The sequence below is a fragment of the Phyllobates terribilis genome, unplaced genomic scaffold (genome assembly GCF_046119375.1).
Source record: "Phyllobates terribilis strain yellow unplaced genomic scaffold, ASM4611937v1 Scaffold_74__1_contigs__length_7073193, whole genome shotgun sequence".
NCBI classification, from domain to species: domain Eukaryota; kingdom Metazoa; phylum Chordata; class Amphibia; order Anura; family Dendrobatidae; genus Phyllobates; species Phyllobates terribilis.
The window spans coordinates 2,978,797-2,997,528 of NW_027362834.1; the positions used below are offsets into that span (position 1 = coordinate 2,978,797).

General features: G+C 44.9%; 14 non-coding genes and 1 pseudogene across 14 annotated transcripts; all 15 read right to left on the bottom strand.

The window, feature by feature from the left end:
- Positions 1-608: 608 nt before the first annotated feature.
- LOC141195751 (U2 spliceosomal RNA) lies at positions 609-799 on the bottom strand. The gene has a single exon (XR_012268329.1). It is a non-coding gene; the product is annotated as a U2 spliceosomal RNA (small nuclear RNA).
- A 1,115-nt stretch (positions 800-1,914) lies between these two features.
- LOC141196122 (U2 spliceosomal RNA) lies at positions 1,915-2,105 on the bottom strand. Its single transcript, XR_012268688.1, has one exon. It is a non-coding gene; the product is annotated as a U2 spliceosomal RNA (small nuclear RNA).
- Positions 2,106-3,220: 1,115 nt separating this feature from the next.
- On the bottom strand, positions 3,221-3,411 carry LOC141196044 (U2 spliceosomal RNA). Its single transcript, XR_012268612.1, has one exon. It is a non-coding gene; the product is annotated as a U2 spliceosomal RNA (small nuclear RNA).
- Positions 3,412-4,526: 1,115 nt separating this feature from the next.
- Positions 4,527-4,717, bottom strand: LOC141195159 (U2 spliceosomal RNA). The gene has a single exon (XR_012267763.1). It is a non-coding gene; the product is annotated as a U2 spliceosomal RNA (small nuclear RNA).
- Positions 4,718-5,832: 1,115 nt separating this feature from the next.
- LOC141195160 (U2 spliceosomal RNA) lies at positions 5,833-6,023 on the bottom strand. Its single transcript, XR_012267764.1, has one exon. It is a non-coding gene; the product is annotated as a U2 spliceosomal RNA (small nuclear RNA).
- A 1,115-nt stretch (positions 6,024-7,138) lies between these two features.
- Positions 7,139-7,329, bottom strand: LOC141195161 (U2 spliceosomal RNA). The gene has a single exon (XR_012267765.1). It is a non-coding gene; the product is annotated as a U2 spliceosomal RNA (small nuclear RNA).
- Positions 7,330-8,444: 1,115 nt separating this feature from the next.
- On the bottom strand, positions 8,445-8,635 carry LOC141195162 (U2 spliceosomal RNA). Its single transcript, XR_012267766.1, has one exon. It is a non-coding gene; the product is annotated as a U2 spliceosomal RNA (small nuclear RNA).
- Positions 8,636-9,750: 1,115 nt separating this feature from the next.
- LOC141195163 (U2 spliceosomal RNA) lies at positions 9,751-9,941 on the bottom strand. Its single transcript, XR_012267767.1, has one exon. It is a non-coding gene; the product is annotated as a U2 spliceosomal RNA (small nuclear RNA).
- A 1,115-nt stretch (positions 9,942-11,056) lies between these two features.
- LOC141196271 (U2 spliceosomal RNA) lies at positions 11,057-11,241 on the bottom strand. Its single transcript, XR_012268832.1, has one exon. It is a non-coding gene; the product is annotated as a U2 spliceosomal RNA (small nuclear RNA).
- A 524-nt stretch (positions 11,242-11,765) lies between these two features.
- LOC141196464 (U2 spliceosomal RNA) lies at positions 11,766-11,881 on the bottom strand (annotated as a pseudogene).
- Positions 11,882-12,996: 1,115 nt separating this feature from the next.
- LOC141195164 (U2 spliceosomal RNA) lies at positions 12,997-13,187 on the bottom strand. Its single transcript, XR_012267768.1, has one exon. It is a non-coding gene; the product is annotated as a U2 spliceosomal RNA (small nuclear RNA).
- Positions 13,188-14,302: 1,115 nt separating this feature from the next.
- On the bottom strand, positions 14,303-14,493 carry LOC141195165 (U2 spliceosomal RNA). The gene has a single exon (XR_012267769.1). It is a non-coding gene; the product is annotated as a U2 spliceosomal RNA (small nuclear RNA).
- Positions 14,494-15,608: 1,115 nt separating this feature from the next.
- Positions 15,609-15,799, bottom strand: LOC141195166 (U2 spliceosomal RNA). Its single transcript, XR_012267770.1, has one exon. It is a non-coding gene; the product is annotated as a U2 spliceosomal RNA (small nuclear RNA).
- A 1,115-nt stretch (positions 15,800-16,914) lies between these two features.
- On the bottom strand, positions 16,915-17,105 carry LOC141196392 (U2 spliceosomal RNA). Its single transcript, XR_012268923.1, has one exon. It is a non-coding gene; the product is annotated as a U2 spliceosomal RNA (small nuclear RNA).
- A 1,115-nt stretch (positions 17,106-18,220) lies between these two features.
- Positions 18,221-18,411, bottom strand: LOC141195167 (U2 spliceosomal RNA). The gene has a single exon (XR_012267771.1). It is a non-coding gene; the product is annotated as a U2 spliceosomal RNA (small nuclear RNA).
- Positions 18,412-18,732: the final 321 nt, after the last annotated feature.

Here is an 18,732-nt window from a genome sequence, read left to right on the forward strand (position 1 = left end):
AAGCAACAGTTTAACAGAATGCCACAGACTAATCAACCAAACTTTTTGGGTTGGGTTCTTTTTTATAGTCTGCAGGCATTAAATGAAAGAAGTCAGTGTTCCAGCAGAAGGAGACAACGTTTCAGAAAAGGCATTGTAGCAAACCAAAAAAGAAATTTTAAGCGCAGCAGAGTAACCAGCGCACATACCTGTTAGCTCAGGTGAGTTTAAAAGGCTGCTGTTGATAACAAGGGCATTTGCTAAATAGATGGTGTGTGTGCAACAATATACTGAAAGGTCAATTATATTGTGCAGCTTATCTCACCACCTGTAGTTATTTAGGTGAAAGCTCCAAAATGCTTGCCTAATATGTCTGTTTATCCAAAAGGAAGTAAAAAGGGAGAGCTAGAAAGATAGCATTGCATCACATTACATGGCAATGCAATGCACAGTTGCTGAAGTTGAACCAAAATGAGCTTGTAATCTGGCTTCTGCAACTTTGAACATGAAAAATCCAATGAGGAGAAGAAAAGCAAAGCCAAAGAGTCCATCCCAAAATCCGACAAACAAGCAAAATGAACAAAAAACATTGAATTCAATTCTTTCTGATTTTAGAAACTGCATTAAAGAAGGGGTGCACCGGTCCTGGAGATACTGCAATACCAGGTCAATGCGTGGAGTGGACAGAGCAAGCTCTTTTTCCATCTCCCTGTTCTAAAAATCCATTTAATATATGGTCCCCAGATAGGGGACGTATCAGATATTAAACTGATAAGAACAGATACTACACTTGATCTTAGCCAAAAGGCCGAGAAGCAATAACCAGAATTGGTTTCAAACTACGGAGCCACCCAAGGATCCTGAAAAGTCCATTTGTGGAGATGAGCTCCTGGACTCCCGTTAAGAAGACATGTTGTCAACCTCTAGATCCCTTACATGCCTGCACTTTTCGGCTTGCTGCTGCTGCAATCCACGCGTTTTAGATCTGCATAACTCCACCTCTTTAAACACAGCACCTTCACCCCCTGCTGTTCCCACCCGCCTCAACACCGTTGGAAGGGAGGAGAACCAATTAAGGCGGGGGGTGGGGTGGAACGAGCAGCTGTCTACCCTTAGCAGGAGGGCTCCTGATTACATACCTCTCCTGCTGCTGCTGCTGCTGGCTGTCCAGCAGCAGACTGAAGGTGGCTGCTGCTGTGCACAGGTATATAAAGGCTCAGAGCCTATTATGACACGCGCAGCCAGCGTTCCATTGCCACATTCCATCTACTGCAGGCAGGATACCTGGCTGGCTGAATGTCGCTGAGAAGCTCACAGAGACCGCCATAAGCAACAGTTTAACAGAATGCCACAGACTAATCAACCAAACTTTTTGGGTTGGGTTCTCTTTTATAGTCTGCAGGCATTAAATGAAAGAAGTCAGTGTTCCAGCAGAAGGAGACAACGTTTCAGAAAAGGCATTGTAGCAAACCAAAAAAGAAATTTTAAGCGCAGCAGAGTAACCAGCGCACATACCTGTTAGCTCAGGTGAGTTTAAAAGGCTGCTGTTGATAACAAGGGCATTTGCTAAATAGATGGTGTGTGTGCAACAATATACTGAAAGGTCAATTATATTGTGCAGCTTATCTCACCACCTGTAGTTATTTAGGTGAAAGCTCCAAAATGCTTGCCTAATATGTCTGTTTATCCAAAAGGATGTAAAAAGGGAGAGCTAGAAAGATAGCATTGCATCACATTACATGGCAATGCAATGCACAGTTGCTGAAGTTGAACCAAAATGAGCTTGTAATCTGGCTTCTGCAACTTTGAACATGAAAAATCCAATGAGGAGAAGAAAAGCAAAGCCAAAGAGTCCATCCCAAAATCCAACAAACAAGCAAAATGAACAAAAAACATTGAATTCAATTCTTTCTGATTTTAGAAACTGCATTAAAGAAGGGGTGCACCGGTCCTGGAGATACTGCAATACCAGGTCAATGCGTGGAGTGGACAGAGCAAGCTCTTTTTCCATCTCCCTGTTCTAAAAATCCATTTAATATATGGTCCCCAGATAGGGGACGTATCAGATATTAAACTGATAAGAAAAGATACTACACTTGATCTTAGCCAAAAGGCCGAGAAGCGATAACCAGAATTGGTTTCAAACTACGGAGCCACCCAAGGATCCTGAAAAGTCCATTTGTGGAGATGAGCTCCTGGACTCCCGTTAAGAAGACATGTTGTCAACCTCTAGATCCCTTACATGCCTGCACTTTTCGGCTTGCTGCTGCTGCAATCCACGCGTTTTAGATCTGCATAACTCCACCTCTTTAAACACAGCACCTTCACCCCCTGCTGTTCCCACCCGCCTCAACACCGTTGGAAGGGAGGAGAACCAATTAAGGCGGGGGGTGGGGTGGAACGAGCAGCTGTCTACCCTTAGCAGGAGGGCTCCTGATTACATACCTCTCCTGCTGCTGCTGCTGCTGGCTGTCCAGCAGCAGACTGAAGGTGGCTGCTGCTGTGCACAGGTATATAAAGGCTCAGAGCCTATTATGACACGCGCAGCCAGCGTTCCATTGCCACATTCCATCTACTGCAGGCAGGATACCTGGCTGGCTGAATGTCGCTGAGAAGCTCACAGAGACCGCCATAAGCAACAGTTTAACAGAATGCCACAGACTAATCAACCAAACTTTTTGGGTTGGGTTCTCTTTTATAGTCTGCAGGCATTAAATGAAAGAAGTCAGTGTTCCAGCAGAAGGAGACAACGTTTCAGAAAAGGCATTGTAGCAAACCAAAAAAGAAATTTTAAGCGCAGCAGAGTAACCAGCGCACATACCTGTTAGCTCAGGTGAGTTTAAAAGGCTGCTGTTGATAACAAGGGCATTTGCTAAATAGATGGTGTGTGTGCAACAATATACTGAAAGGTCAATTATATTGTGCAGCTTATCTCACCACCTGTAGTTATTTAGGTGAAAGCTCCAAAATGCTTGCCTAATATGTCTGTTTATCCAAAAGGAAGTAAAAAGGGAGAGCTAGAAAGATAGCATTGCATCACATTACATGGCAATGCAATGCACAGTTGCTGAAGTTGAACCAAAATGAGCTTGTAATCTGGCTTCTGCAACTTTGAACATGAAAAATCCAATGAGGAGAAGAAAAGCAAAGCCAAAGAGTCCATCCCAAAATCCGACAAACAAGCAAAATGAACAAAAAACATTGAATTCAATTCTTTCTGATTTTAGAAACTGCATTAAAGAAGGGGTGCACCGGTCCTGGAGATACTGCAATACCAGTTCAATGCGTGGAGTGGACAGAGCAAGCTCTTTTTCCATCTCCCTGTTCTAAAAATCCATTTAATATATGGTCCCCAGATAGGGGACGTATCAGATATTAAACTGATAAGAACAGATACTACACTTGATCTTAGCCAAAAGGCCGAGAAGCGATAACCAGAATTGGTTTCAAACTACGGAGCCACCCAAGGATCCTGAAAAGTCCATTTGTGGAGATGAGCTCCTGGACTCCCGTTAAGAAGACATGTTGTCAACCTCTAGATCCCTTACATGCCTGCACTTTTCGGCTTGCTGCTGCTGCAATCCACGCGTTTTAGATCTGCATAACTCCACCTCTTTAAACACAGCACCTTCACCCCCTGCTGTTCCCACCCGCCTCAACACCGTTGGAAGGGAGGAGAACCAATTAAGGCGGGGGGTGGGGTGGAACGAGCAGCTGTCTACCCTTAGCAGGAGGGCTCCTGATTACATACCTCTCCTGCTGCTGCTGCTGCTGGCTGTCCAGCAGCAGACTGAAGGTGGCTGCTGCTGTGCACAGGTATATAAAGGCTCAGAGCCTATTATGACACGCGCAGCCAGCGTTCCATTGCCACATTCCATCTACTGCAGGCAGGATACCTGGCTGGCTGAATGTCGCTGAGAAGCTCACAGAGACCGCCATAAGCAACAGTTTAACAGAATGCCACAGACTAATCAACCAAACTTTTTGGGTTGGGTTCTCTTTTATAGTCTGCAGGCATTAAATGAAAGAAGTCAGTGTTCCAGCAGAAGGAGACAACGTTTCAGAAAAGGCATTGTAGCAAACCAAAAAAGAAATTTTAAGCGCAGCAGAGTAACCAGCGCACATACCTGTTAGCTCAGGTGAGTTTAAAAGGCTGCTGTTGATAACAAGGGCATTTGCTAAATAGATGGTGTGTGTGCAACAATATACTGAAAGGTCAATTATATTGTGCAGCTTATCTCACCACCTGTAGTTATTTAGGTGAAAGCTCCAAAATGCTTGCCTAATATGTCTGTTTATCCAAAAGGAAGTAAAAAGGGAGAGCTAGAAAGATAGCATTGCATCACATTACATGGCAATGCAATGCACAGTTGCTGAAGTTGAACCAAAATGAGCTTGTAATCTGGCTTCTGCAACTTTGAACATGAAAAATCCAATGAGGAGAAGAAAAGCAAAGCCAAAGAGTCCATCCCAAAATCCGACAAACAAGCAAAATGAGCAAAAAACATTGAATTCAATTCTTTCTGATTTTAGAAACTGCATTAAAGAAGGGGTGCACCGGTCCTGGAGATACTGCAATACCAGGTCAATGCGTGGAGTGGACAGAGCAAGCTCTTTTTCCATCTCCCTGTTCTAAAAATCCATTTAATATATGGTCCCCAGATAGGGGACGTATCAGATATTAAACTGATAAGAACAGATACTACACTTGATCTTAGCCAAAAGGCCGAGAAGCGATAACCAGAATTGGTTTCAAACTACAGAGCCACCCAAGGATCCTGAAAAGTCCATTTGTGGAGATGAGCTCCTGGACTCCCGTTAAGAAGACATGTTGTCAACCTCTAGATCCCTTACATGCCTGCACTTTTCGGCTTGCTGCTGCTGCAATCCACGCGTTTTAGATCTGCATAACTCCACCTCTTTAAACACAGCACCTTCACCCCCTGCTGTTCCCACCCGCCTCAACACCGTTGGAAGGGAGGAGAACCAATTAAGGCGGGGGGTGGGGTGGAACGAGCAGCTGTCTACCCTTAGCAGGAGGGCTCCTGATTACATACCTCTCCTGCTGCTGCTGCTGCTGGCTGTCCAGCAGCAGACTGAAGGTGGCTGCTGCTGTGCACAGGTATATAAAGGCTCAGAGCCTATTATGACACGCGCAGCCAGCGTTCCATTGCCACATTCCATCTACTGCAGGCAGGATACCTGGCTGGCTGAATGTCGCTGAGAAGCTCACAGAGACCGCCATAAGCAACAGTTTAACAGAATGCCACAGACTAATCAACCAAACTTTTTGGGTTGGGTTCTCTTTTATAGTCTGCAGGCATTAAATGAAAGAAGTCAGTGTTCCAGCAGAAGGAGACAACGTTTCAGAAAAGGCATTGTAGCAAACCAAAAAAGAAATTTTAAGCGCAGCAGAGTAACCAGCGCACATACCTGTTAGCTCAGGTGAGTTTAAAAGGCTGCTGTTGATAACAAGGGCATTTGCTAAATAGATGGTGTGTGTGCAACAATATACTGAAAGGTCAAATATATTGTGCAGCTTATCTCACCACCTGTAGTTATTTAGGTGAAAGCTCCAAAATGCTTGCCTAATATGTCTGTTTATCCAAAAGGAAGTAAAAAGGGAGAGCTAGAAAGATAGCATTGCATCACATTACATGGCAATGCAATGCACAGTTGCTGAAGTTGAACCAAAATGAGCTTGTAATCTGGCTTCTGCAACTTTGAACATGAAAAATCCAATGAGGAGAAGAAAAGCAAAGCCAAAGAGTCCATCCCAAAATCCGACAAACAAGCAAAATGAACAAAAAACATTGAATTCAATTCTTTCTGATTTTAGAAACTGCATTAAAGAAGGGGTGCACCGGTCCTGGAGATACTGCAATACCAGGTCAATGCGTGGAGTGGACAGAGCAAGCTCTTTTTCCATCTCCCTGTTCTAAAAATCCATTTAATATATGGTCCCCAGATAGGGGACGTATCAGATATTAAACTGATAAGAACAGATACTACACTTGATCTTAGCCAAAAGGCCGAGAAGCGATAACCAGAATTGGTTTCAAACTACGGAGCCACCCAAGGATCCTGAAAAGTCCATTTGTGGAGATGAGCTCCTGGACTCCCGTTAAGAAGACATGTTGTCAACCTCTAGATCCCTTACATGCCTGCACTTTTCGGCTTGCTGCTGCTGCAATCCACGCGTTTTAGATCTGCATAACTCCACCTCTTTAAACACAGCACCTTCACCCCCTGCTGTTCCCACCCGCCTCAACACCGTTGGAAGGGAAGAGAACCAATTAAGGCGGGGGGTGGGGTGGAACGAGCAGCTGTCTACCCTTAGCAGGAGGGCTCCTGATTACATACCTCTCCTGCTGCTGCTGCTGCTGGCTGTCCAGCAGCAGACTGAAGGTGGCTGCTGCTGTGCACAGGTATATAAAGGCTCAGAGCCTATTATGACACGCGCAGCCAGCGTTCCATTGCCACATTCCATCTACTGCAGGCAGGATACCTGGCTGGCTGAATGTCGCTGAGAAGCTCACAGAGACCGCCATAAGCAACAGTTTAACAGAATGCCACAGACTAATCAACCAAACTTTTTGGGTTGGGTTCTCTTTTATAGTCTGCAGGCATTAAATGAAAGAAGTCAGTGTTCCAGCAGAAGGAGACAACGTTTCAGAAAAGGCATTGTAGCAAACCAAAAAAGAAATTTTAAGCGCAGCAGAGTAACCAGCTCACATACCTGTTAGCTCAGGTGAGTTTAAAAGGCTGCTGTTGATAACAAGGGCATTTGCTAAATAGATGGTGTGTGTGCAACAATATACTGAAAGGTCAATTATATTGTGCAGCTTATCTCACCACCTGTAGTTATTTAGGTGAAAGCTCCAAAATGCTTGCCTAATATGTCTGTTTATCCAAGAGGAAGTAAAAAGGGAGAGCTAGAAAGATAGCATTGCATCACATTACATGGCAATGCAATGCACAGTTGCTGAAGTTGAACCAAAATGAGCTTGTAATCTGGCTTCTGCAACTTTGAACATGAAAAATCCAATGAGGAGAAGAAAAGCAAAGCCAAAGAGTCCATCCCAAAATCCGACAAACAAGCAAAATGAACAAAAAACATTGAATTCAATTCTTTCTGATTTTAGAAACTGCATTAAAGAAGGGGTGCACCGGTCCTGGAGATACTGCAATACCAGGTCAATGCGTGGAGTGGACAGAGCAAGCTCTTTTTCCATCTCCCTGTTCTAAAAATCCATTTAATATATGGTCCCCAGATAGGGGACGTATCAGATATTAAACTGATAAGAACAGATACTACACTTGATCTTAGCCAAAAGGCCGAGAAGCGATAACCAGAATTGGTTTCAAACTACGGAGCCACCCAAGGATCCTGAAAAGTCCATTTGTGGAGATGAGCTCCTGGACTCCCGTTAAGAAGACATGTTGTCAACCTCTAGATCCCTTACATGCCTGCACTTTTCGGCTTGCTGCTGCTGCAATCCACGCGTTTTAGATCTGCATAACTCCACCTCTTTAAACACAGCACCTTCACCCCCTGCTGTTCCCACCCGCCTCAACACCGTTGGAAGGGAGGAGAACCAATTAAGGCGGGGGGTGGGGTGGAACGAGCAGCTGTCTACCCTTAGCAGGAGGGCTCCTGATTACATACCTCTCCTGCTGCTGCTGCTGCTGGCTGTCCAGCAGCAGACTGAAGGTGGCTGCTGCTGTGCACAGGTATATAAAGGCTCAGAGCCTATTATGACACGCGCAGCCAGCGTTCCATTGCCACATTCCATCTACTGCAGGCAGGATACCTGGCTGGCTGAATGTCGCTGAGAAGCTCACAGAGACCGCCATAAGCAACAGTTTAACAGAATGCCACAGACTAATCAACCAAACTTTTTGGGTTGGGTTCTCTTTTATAGTCTGCAGGCATTAAATGAAAGAAGTCAGTGTTCCAGCAGAAGGAGACAACGTTTCAGAAAAGGCATTGTAGCAAACCAAAAAAGAAATTTTAAGCGCAGCAGAGTAACCAGCGCACATACCTGTTAGCTCAGGTGAGTTTAAAAGGCTGCTGTTGATAACAAGGGCATTTGCTAAATAGATGGTGTCTGTGCAACAATATACTGAAAGGTCAATTATATTGTGCAGCTTATCTCACCACCTGTAGTTATTTAGGTGAAAGCTCCAAAATGCTTGCCTAATATGTCTGTTTATCCAAAAGGAAGTAAAAAGGGAGAGCTAGAAAGATAGCATTGCATCACATTACATGGCAATGCAATGCACAGTTGCTGAAGTTGAACCAAAATGAGCTTGTAATCTGGCTTCTGCAACTTTGAACATGAAAAATCCAATGAGGAGAAGAAAAGCAAAGCCAAAGAGTCCATCCCAAAATCCGACAAACAAGCAAAATGAACAAAAAACATTGAATTCAATTCTTTCTGATTTTAGAAACTGCATTAAAGAAGGGGTGCACCGGTCCTGGAGATACTGCAATACCAGGTCAATGCGTGGAGTGGACAGAGCAAGCTCTTTTTCCATCTCCCTGTTCTAAAAATCCATTTAATATATGGTCCCCAGATAGGGGACGTATCAGATATTAAACTGATAAGAACAGATACTACACTTGATCTTAGCCAAAAGGCCGAGAAGCGATAACCAGAATTGGTTTCAAACTACGGAGCCACCCAAGGATCCTGAAAAGTCCATTTGTGGAGATGAGCTCCTGGACTCCCGTTAAGAAGACATGTTGTCAACCTCTAGATCCCTTACATGCCTGCACTTTTCGGCTTGCTGCTGCTGCAATCCACGCGTTTTAGATCTGCATAACTCCACCTCTTTAAACACAGCACCTTCACCCCCTGCTGTTCCCACCCGCCTCAACACCGTTGGAAGGGAGGAGAACCAATTAAGGCGGGGGGTGGGGTGGAACGAGCAGCTGTCTACCCTTAGCAGGAGGGCTCCTGATTACATACCTCTCCTGCTGCTGCTGTTGCTGGCTGTCCAGCAGCAGACTGAAGGTGGCTGCTGCTGTGCACAGGTATATAAAGGCTCAGAGCCTATTATGACACGCGCAGCCAGCGTTCCATTGCCACATTCCATCTACTGCAGGCAGGATACCTGGCTGGCTGAATGTCGCTGAGAAGCTCACAGAGACCGCCATAAGCAACAGTTTAGCAGAATGCCACAGACTAATCAACCAAACTTTTTGGGTTGGGTTCTCTTTTATAGTCTGCAGGCATTAAATGAAAGAAGTCAGTGTTCCAGCAGAAGGAGACAACGTTTCAGAAAAGGCATTGTAGCAAACCAAAAAAGAAATTTTAAGCGCAGCAGAGTAACCAGCGCACATACCTGTTAGCTCAGGTGAGTTTAAAAGGCTGCTGTTGATAACAAGGGCATGTGCTAAATAGATGGTGTGTGTGCAACAATATACTGAAAGGTCAATTATATTGTGCAGCTTATCTCACCACCTGTAGTTATTTAGGTGAAAGCTCCAAAATGCTTGCCTAATATGTCTGTTTATCCAAAAGGAAGTAAAAAGGGAGAGCTAGAAAGATAGCATTGCATCACATTACATGGCAATGCAATGCACAGTTGCTGAAGTTGAACCAAAATGAGCTTGTAATCTGGCTTCTGCAACTTTGAACATGAAAAATCCAATGAGGAGAAGAAAAGCAAAGCCAAAGAGTCCATCCCAAAATCCGACAAACAAGCAAAATGAACAAAAAACATTGAATTCAATTCTTTCTGATTTTAGAAACTGCATTAAAGAAGGGGTGCACCGGTCCTGGAGATACTGCAATACCAGGTCAATGCGTGGAGTGGACAGAGCAAGCTCTTTTTCCATCTCCCTGTTCTAAAAATCCATTTAATATATGGTCCCCAGATAGGGGACGTATCAGATATTAAACTGATAAGAACAGATACTACACTTGATCTTAGCCAAAAGGCCGAGAAGCGATAACCAGAATTGGTTTCAAACTACGGAGCCACCCAAGGATCCTGAAAAGTCCATTTGTGGAGATGAGCTCCTGGACTCCCGTTAAGAAGACATGTTGTCAACCTCTAGATCCCTTACATGCCTGCACTTTTCGGCTTGCTGCTGCTGCAATCCACGCGTTTTAGATCTGCATAACTCCACCTCTTTAAACACAGCACCTTCACCCCCTGCTGTTCCCACCCGCCTCAACACCGTTGGAAGGGAGGAGAACCAATTAAGGCGGGGGGTGGGGTGGAACGAGCAGCTGTCTACCCTTAGCAGGAGGGCTCCTGATTACATACCTCTCCTGCTGCTGCTGCTGCTGGCTGTCCAGCAGCAGACTGAAGGTGGCTGCTGCTGTGCACAGGTATATAAAGGCTCAGAGCCTATTATGACACGCGCAGCCAGCGTTCCATTGCCACATTCCATCTACTGCAGGCGGGATACCTGGATGGCTGAATGTCGCTGAGAAGCTCACAGAGACCGCCATAAGCAACAGTTTAACAGAATGCCACAGACTAATCAACCAAACTTTTTGGGTTGGGTTCTCTTTTATAGTCTGCAGGCATTAAATGAAAGAAGTCAGTGTTCCAGCAGAAGGAGACAACGTTTCAGAAAAGGCATTGTAGCAAACCAAAAAAGAAATTTTAAGCGCAGCAGAGTAACCAGCGCACATACCTGTTAGCTCAGGTGAGTTTAAAAGGCTGCTGTTGATAACAAGGGCATGTGCTAAATAGATGGTGTGTGTGCAACAATATACTGAAAGGTCAATTATATTGTGCAGCTTATCTCACCACCTGTAGTTATTTAGGTGAAAGCTCCAAAATGCTTGCCTAATATGTCTGTTTATCCAAAAGGAAGTAAAAAGGGAGAGCTAGAAAGATAGCATTGCATCACATTAAATGGCAATGCAATGCACAGTTGCTGAAGTTGAACCAAAATGAGCTTGTAATCTGGCTTCTGCAACTTTGAACATGAAAAATCCAATGAGGAGAAGAAAAGCAAAGCCAAAGAGTCCATCCCAAAATCCGACAAACAAGCAAAATGAACAAAAAACATTGAATTCAATTCTTTCTGATTTTAGAAACTGCATTAAAGAAGGGGTGCACCGGTCCTGGAGATACTGCAATACCAGGTCAATGCGTGGAGTGGACAGAGCAAGCTCTTTTTCCATCTCCCTGTTCTAAAAATCCATTTAATATATGGTCCCCAGATAGGGGACGTATCAGATATTAAACTGATAAGAACAGATTTTTTTTGGATTGAAGCTGCATCCAAGGCACTGAAAAATGTGACCGAAGTCACACCAAAACAGCGCACGAGGCGAGGATTCATGTGGACCCTTCCCGGAGGAGAGGGTCCCCAATAAACCATCCCCATCCCTCCGAGCCAGAAGGCCACAGCGAGGGTCAGGGATCTCCGATGCTCTCCCTAGCCGAAGCCGGAGAAGAGCCGTTTTCGTGCTCCCAGCTTCCATCTAGGCTGCCACCCTAGTGGAGCTGGAGCCTGTGTTGGTTTCTCAGCCCAAAGCTGACCGGACCTCCGACCGGGTTTATAAAAATTCCCCTTCCTAGCCCGGAGGCCAGGAATAGGGGGGGTTGCTCAGAAAGTATGATTGGCAAAGGTGCGGCGTGCTACGAAGCCAAGTCTTTCTGGGGTTCCCAGTCCCAGTAAGCTTGGACTCCCACCAGGGCGCCTACTCCTGGGGCACATTGCTCCAAAGCCCTCACACTTACCCAGCCTAGTGACTTCAATCATGGAGGGCCATGTTTTCCATCAGATAACTCTATGAGCCACCTGGCGTACTAACAAGTGCACCAAACCAGTGTGTAATATGCATCAATTTACTAGGGCAGCCCAAGGACAAAACTGCCTTTTCAAAAGATACTACACTTGATCTTAGCCAAAAGGCCGAGAAGCGATAACCAGAATTGGTTTCAAACTACGGAGCCACCCAAGGATCCTGAAAAGTCCATTTGTGGAGATGAGCTCCTGGACTCCCGTTAAGAAGACATGTTGTCAACCTCTAGATCCCTTACATGCCTGCACTTTTCGGCTTGCTGCTGCTGCAATCCACGCGTTTTAGATCTGCATAACTCCACCTCTTTAAACACAGCACCTTCACCCCCTGCTGTTCCCACCCGCCTCAACACCGTTGGAAGGGAGGAGAACCAATTAAGGCGGGGGGTGGGGTGGAACGAGCAGCTGTCTACCCTTAGCAGGAGGGCTCCTGATTACATACCTCTCCTGCTGCTGCTGCTGCTGGCTGTCCAGCAGCAGACTGAAGGTGGCTGCTGCTGTGCACAGGTATATAAAGGCTCAGAGCCTATTATGACACGCGCAGCCAGCGTTCCATTGCCACATTCCATCTACTGCAGGCAGGATACCTGGCTGGCTGAATGTCGCTGAGAAGCTCACAGAGACCGCCATAAGCAACAGTTTAACAGAATGCCACAGACTAATCAACCAAACTTTTTGGGTTGGGTTCTCTTTTATAGTCTGCAGGCATTAAATGAAAGAAGTCAGTGTTCCAGCAGAAGGAGACAACGTTTCAGAAAAGGCATTGTAGCAAACCAAAAAAGAAATTTTAAGCGCAGCAGAGTAACCAGCGCACATACCTGTTAGCTCAGGTGAGTTTAAAAGGCTGCTGTTGATAACAAGGGCATGTGCTAAATAGATGGTGTGTGTGCAACAATATACTGAAAGGTCAATTATATTGTGCAGCTTATCTCACCACCTGTAGTTATTTAGGTGAAAGCTCCAAAATGCTTGCCTAATATGTCTGTTTATCCAAAAGGAAGTAAAAAGGGAGAGCTAGAAAGATAGCATTGCATCACATTAAATGGCAATGCAATGCACAGTTGCTGAAGTTGAACCAAAATGAGCTTGTAATCTGGCTTCTGCAACTTTGAACATGAAAAATCCAATGAGGAGAAGAAAAGCAAAGCCAAAGAGTCCATCCCAAAATCCGACAAACAAGCAAAATGAACAAAAAACATTGAATTCAATTCTTTCTGATTTTAGAAACTGCATTAAAGAAGGGGTGCACCGGTCCTGGAGATACTGCAATACCAGGTCAATGCGTGGAGTGGACAGAGCAAGCTCTTTTTCCATCTCCCTGTTCTAAAAATCCATTTAATATATGGTCCCCAGATAGGGGACGTATCAGATATTAAACTGATAAGAACAGATACTACACTTGATCTTAGCCAAAAGGCCGAGAAGCGATAACCAGAATTGGTTTCAAACTACGGAGCCACCCAAGGATCCTGAAAAGTCCATTTGTGGAGATGAGCTCCTGGACTCCCGTTAAGAAGACATGTTGTCAACCTCTAGATCCCTTACATGCCTGCACTTTTCGGCTTGCTGCTGCTGCAATCCACGCGTTTTAGATCTGCATAACTCCACCTCTTTAAACACAGCACCTTCACCCCCTGCTGTTCCCACCCGCCTCAACACCGTTGGAAGGGAGGAGAACCAATTAAGGCGGGGGGTGGGGTGGAACGAGCAGCTGTCTACCCTTAGCAGGAGGGCTCCTGATTACATACCTCTCCTGCTGCTACTGCTGCTGGCTGTCCAGCAGCAGACTGAAGGTGGCTGCTGCTGTGCACAGGTATATAAAGGCTCCGAGCCTATTATGACACGCGCAGCCAGCGTTCCATTGCCACATTCCATCTACTGCAGGCAGGATACCTGGCTGGCTGAATGTCGCTGAGAAGCTCACAGAGACCGCCATAAGCAACAGTTTAACAGAATGCCACAGACTAATCAACCAAACTTTTTGGGTTGGGTTCTCTTTTATAGTCTGCAGGCATTAAATGAAAGAAGTCAGTGTTCCAGCAGAAGGAGACAACGTTTCAGAAAAGGCATTGTAGCAAACCAAAAAAGAAATTTTAAGCGCAGCAGAGTAACCAGCGCACATACCTGTTAGCTCAGGTGAGTTTAAAAGGCTGCTGTTGATAACAAGGGCATTTGCTAAATAGATGGTGTGTGTGCAACAATATACTGAAAGGTCAATTATATTGTGCAGCTTATCTCACCACCTGTAGTTATTTAGGTGAAAGCTCCAAAATGCTTGCCTAATATGTCTGTTTATCCAAAAGGAAGTAAAAAGGGAGAGCTAGAAAGATAGCATTGCATCACATTACATGGCAATGCAATGCACAGTTGCTGAAGTTGAACCAAAATGAGCTTGTAATCTGGCTTCTGCAACTTTGAACATGAAAAATCCAATGAGGAGAAGAAAAGCAAAGCCAAAGAGTCCATCCCAAAATCCGACAAACAAGCAAAATGAACAAAAAACATTGAATTCAATTCTTTCTGATTTTAGAAACTGCATTAAAGAAGGGGTGCACCGGTCCTGGAGATACTGCAATACCAGGTCAATGCGTGGAGTGGACAGAGCAAGCTCTTTTTCCATCTCCCTGTTCTAAAAATCCATTTAATATATGGTCCCCAGATAGGGGACGTATCAGATATTAAACTGATAAGAACAGATACTACACTTGATCTTAGCCAAAAGGCCGAGAAGCGATAACCAGAATTGGTTTCAAACTACGGAGCCACCCAAGGATCCTGAAAAGTCCATTTGTGGAGATGAGCTCCTGGACTCCCGTTAAGAAGACATGTTGTCAACCTCTAGATCCCTTACATGCCTGCACTTTTCGGCTTGCTGCTGCTGCAATCCACGCGTTTTAGATCTGCATAACTCCACCTCTTTAAACACAGCACCTTCACCCCCTGCTGTTCCCACCCGCCTCAACACCGTTGGAAGGGAGGAGAACCAATTAAGGCGGGGGGTGGGGTGGAACGAGCAGCTGTCTACCCTTAGCAGGAGGGCTCCTGATTACATACCTCTCCTGCTGCTGCTGCTGCTGGCTGTCCAGCAGCAGACTGAAGGTGGCTGCTGCTGTGCACAGGTATATAAAGGCTCCGAGCCTATTATGACACGCGCAGCCAGCGTTCCATTGCCACATTCCATCTACTGCAGGCAGGATACCTGGCTGGCTGAATGTCGCTGAGAAGCTCACAGAGACCGCCATAAGCAACAGTTTAACAGAATGCCACAGACTAATCAACCAAACTTTTTGGGTTGGGTTCTCTTTTATAGTCTGCAGGCATTAAATGAAAGAAGTCAGTGTTCCAGCAGAAGGAGACAACGTTTCAGAAAAGGCATTGTAGCAAACCAAAAAAGAAATTTTAAGCGCAGCAGAGTAACCAGCGCACATACCTGTTAGCTCAGGTGAGTTTAAAAGGCTGCTGTTGATAACAAGGGCATTTGCTAAATAGATGGTGTGTGTGCAACAATATACTGAAAGGTCAATTATATTGTGCAGCTTATCTCACCACCTGTAGTTATTTAGGTGAAAGCTCCAAAATGCTTGCCTAATATGTCTGTTTATCCAAAAGGAAGTAAAAAGGGAGAGCTAGAAAGATAGCATTGCATCACATTACATGGCAATGCAATGCACAGTTGCTGAAGTTGAACCAAAATGAGCTTGTAATCTGGCTTCTGCAACTTTGAACATGAAAAATCCAATGAGGAGAAGAAAAGCAAAGCCAAAGAGTCCATCCCAAAATCCGACAAACAAGCAAAATGAACAAAAAACATTGAATTCAATTCTTTCTGATTTTAGAAACTGCATTAAAGAAGGGGTGCACCGGTCCTGGAGATACTGCAATACCAGGTCAATGCGTGGAGTGGACAGAGCAAGCTCTTTTTCCATCTCCCTGTTCTAAAAATCCATTTAATATATGGTCCCCAGATAGGGGACGTATCAGATATTAAACTGATAAGAACAGATACTACACTTGATCTTAGCCAAAAGGCCGAGAAGCGATAACCAGAATTGGTTTCAAACTACGGAGCCACCCAAGGATCCTGAAAAGTCCATTTGTGGAGATGAGCTCCTGGACTCCCGTTAAGAAGACATGTTGTCAACCTCTAGATCCCTTACATGCCTGCACTTTTCGGCTTGCTGCTGCTGCAATCCACGCGTTTTAGATCTGCATAACTCCACCTCTTTAAACACAGCACCTTCACCCCCTGCTGTTCCCACCCGCCTCAACACCGTTGGAAGGGAGGAGAACCAATTAAGGCGGGGGGTGGGGTGGAACGAGCAGCTGTCTACCCTTAGCAGGAGGGCTCCTGATTACATACCTCTCCTGCTGCTGCTGCTGCTGGCTGTCCAGCAGCAGACTGAAGGTGGCTGCTGCTGTGCACAGGTATATAAAGGCTCAGAGCCTATTATGACACGCGCAGCCAGCGTTCCATTGCCACATTCCATCTACTGCAGGCAGGATACCTGGCTGGCTGAATGTCGCTGAGAAGCTCACAGAGACCGCCATAAGCAACAGTTTAACAGAATGCCACAGACTAATCAACCAAACTTTTTGGGTTGGGTTCTCTTTTATAGTCTGCAGGCATTAAATGAAAGAAGTCAGTGTTCCAGCAGAAGGAGACAACGTTTCAGAAAAGGCATTGTAGCAAACCAAAAAAGAAATTTTAAGCGCAGCAGAGTAACCAGCGCACATACCTGTTAGCTCAGGTGAGTTTAAAAGGCTGCTGTTGATAACAAGGGCATTTGCTAAATAGATGGTGTGTGTGCAACAATATACTGAAAGGTCAATTATATTGTGCAGCTTATCTCACCACCTGTAGTTATTTAGGTGAAAGCTCCAAAATGCTTGCCTAATATGTCTGTTTATCCAAAAGGAAGTAAAAAGGGAGAGCTAGAAAGATAGCATTGCATCACATTACATGGCAATGCAATGCACAGTTGCTGAAGTTGAACCAAAATGAGCTTGTAATCTGGCTTCTGCAACTTTGAACATGAAAAATCCAATGAGGAGAAGAAAAGCAAAGCCAAAGAGTCCATCCCAAAATCCGACAAACAAGCAAAATGAACAAAAAACATTGAATTCAATTCTTTCTGATTTTAGAAACTGCATTAAAGAAGGGGTGCACCGGTCCTGGAGATACTGCAATACCAGGTCAATGCGTGGAGTGGAAAGAGCAAGCTCTTTTTCCATCTCCCTGTTCTAAAAATCCATTTAATATATGGTCCCCAGATAGGGGACGTATCAGATATTAAACTGATAAGAACAGATACTACACTTGATCTTAGCCAAAAGGCCGAGAAGCGATAACCAGAATTGGTTTCAAACTACGGAGCCACCCAAGGATCCTGAAAAGTCCATTTGTGGAGATGAGCTCCTGGACTCCCGTTAAGAAGACATGTTGTCAACCTCTAGATCCCTTACATGCCTGCACTTTTCGGCTTGCTGCTGCTGCAATCCACGCGTTTTAGATCTGCATAACTCCACCTCTTTAAACACAGCACCTTCACCCCCTGCTGTTCCCACCCGCCTCAACACCGTTGGAAGGGAGGAGAACCAATTAAGGTGGGGGGTGGGGTGGAACGAGCAGCTGTCTACCCTTAGCAGGAGGGCTCCTGATTACATACCTCTCCTGCTGCTGCTGCTGCTGGCTGTCCAGCAGCAGACTGAAGGTGGCTGCTGCTGTGCACAGGTATATAAAGGCTCAGAGCCTATTATGACACGCGCAGCCAGCGTTCCATTGCCACATTCCATCTACTGCAGGCAGGATACCTGGCTGGCTGAATGTCGCTGAGAAGCTCACAGAGACCGCCATAAGCAACAGTTTAACAGAATGCCACAGACTAATCAACCAAACTTTTTGGGTTGGGTTCTCTTTTATAGTCTGCAGGCATTAAATGAAAGAAGTCAGTGTTCCAGCAGAAGGAGACAACGTTTCAGAAAAGGCATTGTAGCAAACCAAAAAAGAAATTTTAAGCGCAGCAGAGTAACCAGCGCACATACCTGTTAGCTCAGGTGAGTTTAAAAGGCTGCTGTTGATAACAAGGGCATTTGCTAAATAGATGGTGTTTGTGCAACAATATACTGAAAGGTCAATTATATTGTGCAGCTTATCTCACCACCTGTAGTTATTTAGGTGAAAGCTCCAAAATGCTTGCCTAATATGTCTGTTTATCCAAAAGGAAGTAAAAAGGGAGAGCTAGAAAGATAGCATTGCATCACATTACATGGCAATGCAATGCACAGTTGCTGAAGTTGAACCAAAATGAGCTTGTAATCTGGCTTCTGCAACTTTGAACATGAAAAATCCAATGAGGAGAAGAAAAGCAAAGCCAAAGAGTCCATCCCAAAATCCGACAAACAAGCAAAATGAACAAAAAACATTGAATTCAATTCTTTCTGATTTTAGAAACTGCATTAAAGAAGGGGTGCACCGGTCCTGGAGATACTGCAATACCAGGTCAATGCGTGGAGTGGACAGAGCAAGCTCTTTTTCCATCTCCCTGTTCTAAAAATCCATTTAATATATGGTCCCCAGATAGGGGACGTATCAGATATTAAACTGATAAGAACAGATACTACACTTGATCTTAGCCAAAAGGCCGAGAAGCGATAACCAGAATTGGTTTCAAACTACGGAGCTGTTAGAACCTTGCTGTTAGGTTTTTTTTCCTTTGCTGGTCACATGACCTTGTTGGCCTATTTAATCCTGCTCCGCCCTTCTGGCTTTGCTGGACTTCATTGTATATCTACTTTCTAGCTAGCCTGTGCTCTGTATCTAACTCTGTTAGTTTGCTTGGTCTACGGACCTCTATGTTCTATCTATTTTGTTTGTTCGTCTGTCTGCTACTATTTCTGTTAGGAGGTGTCCCATATTCCTCCCAGTCCTTAGTACTTGTAGGGATTCCCTCCCCAAATCTATAGGTCTCCGTACA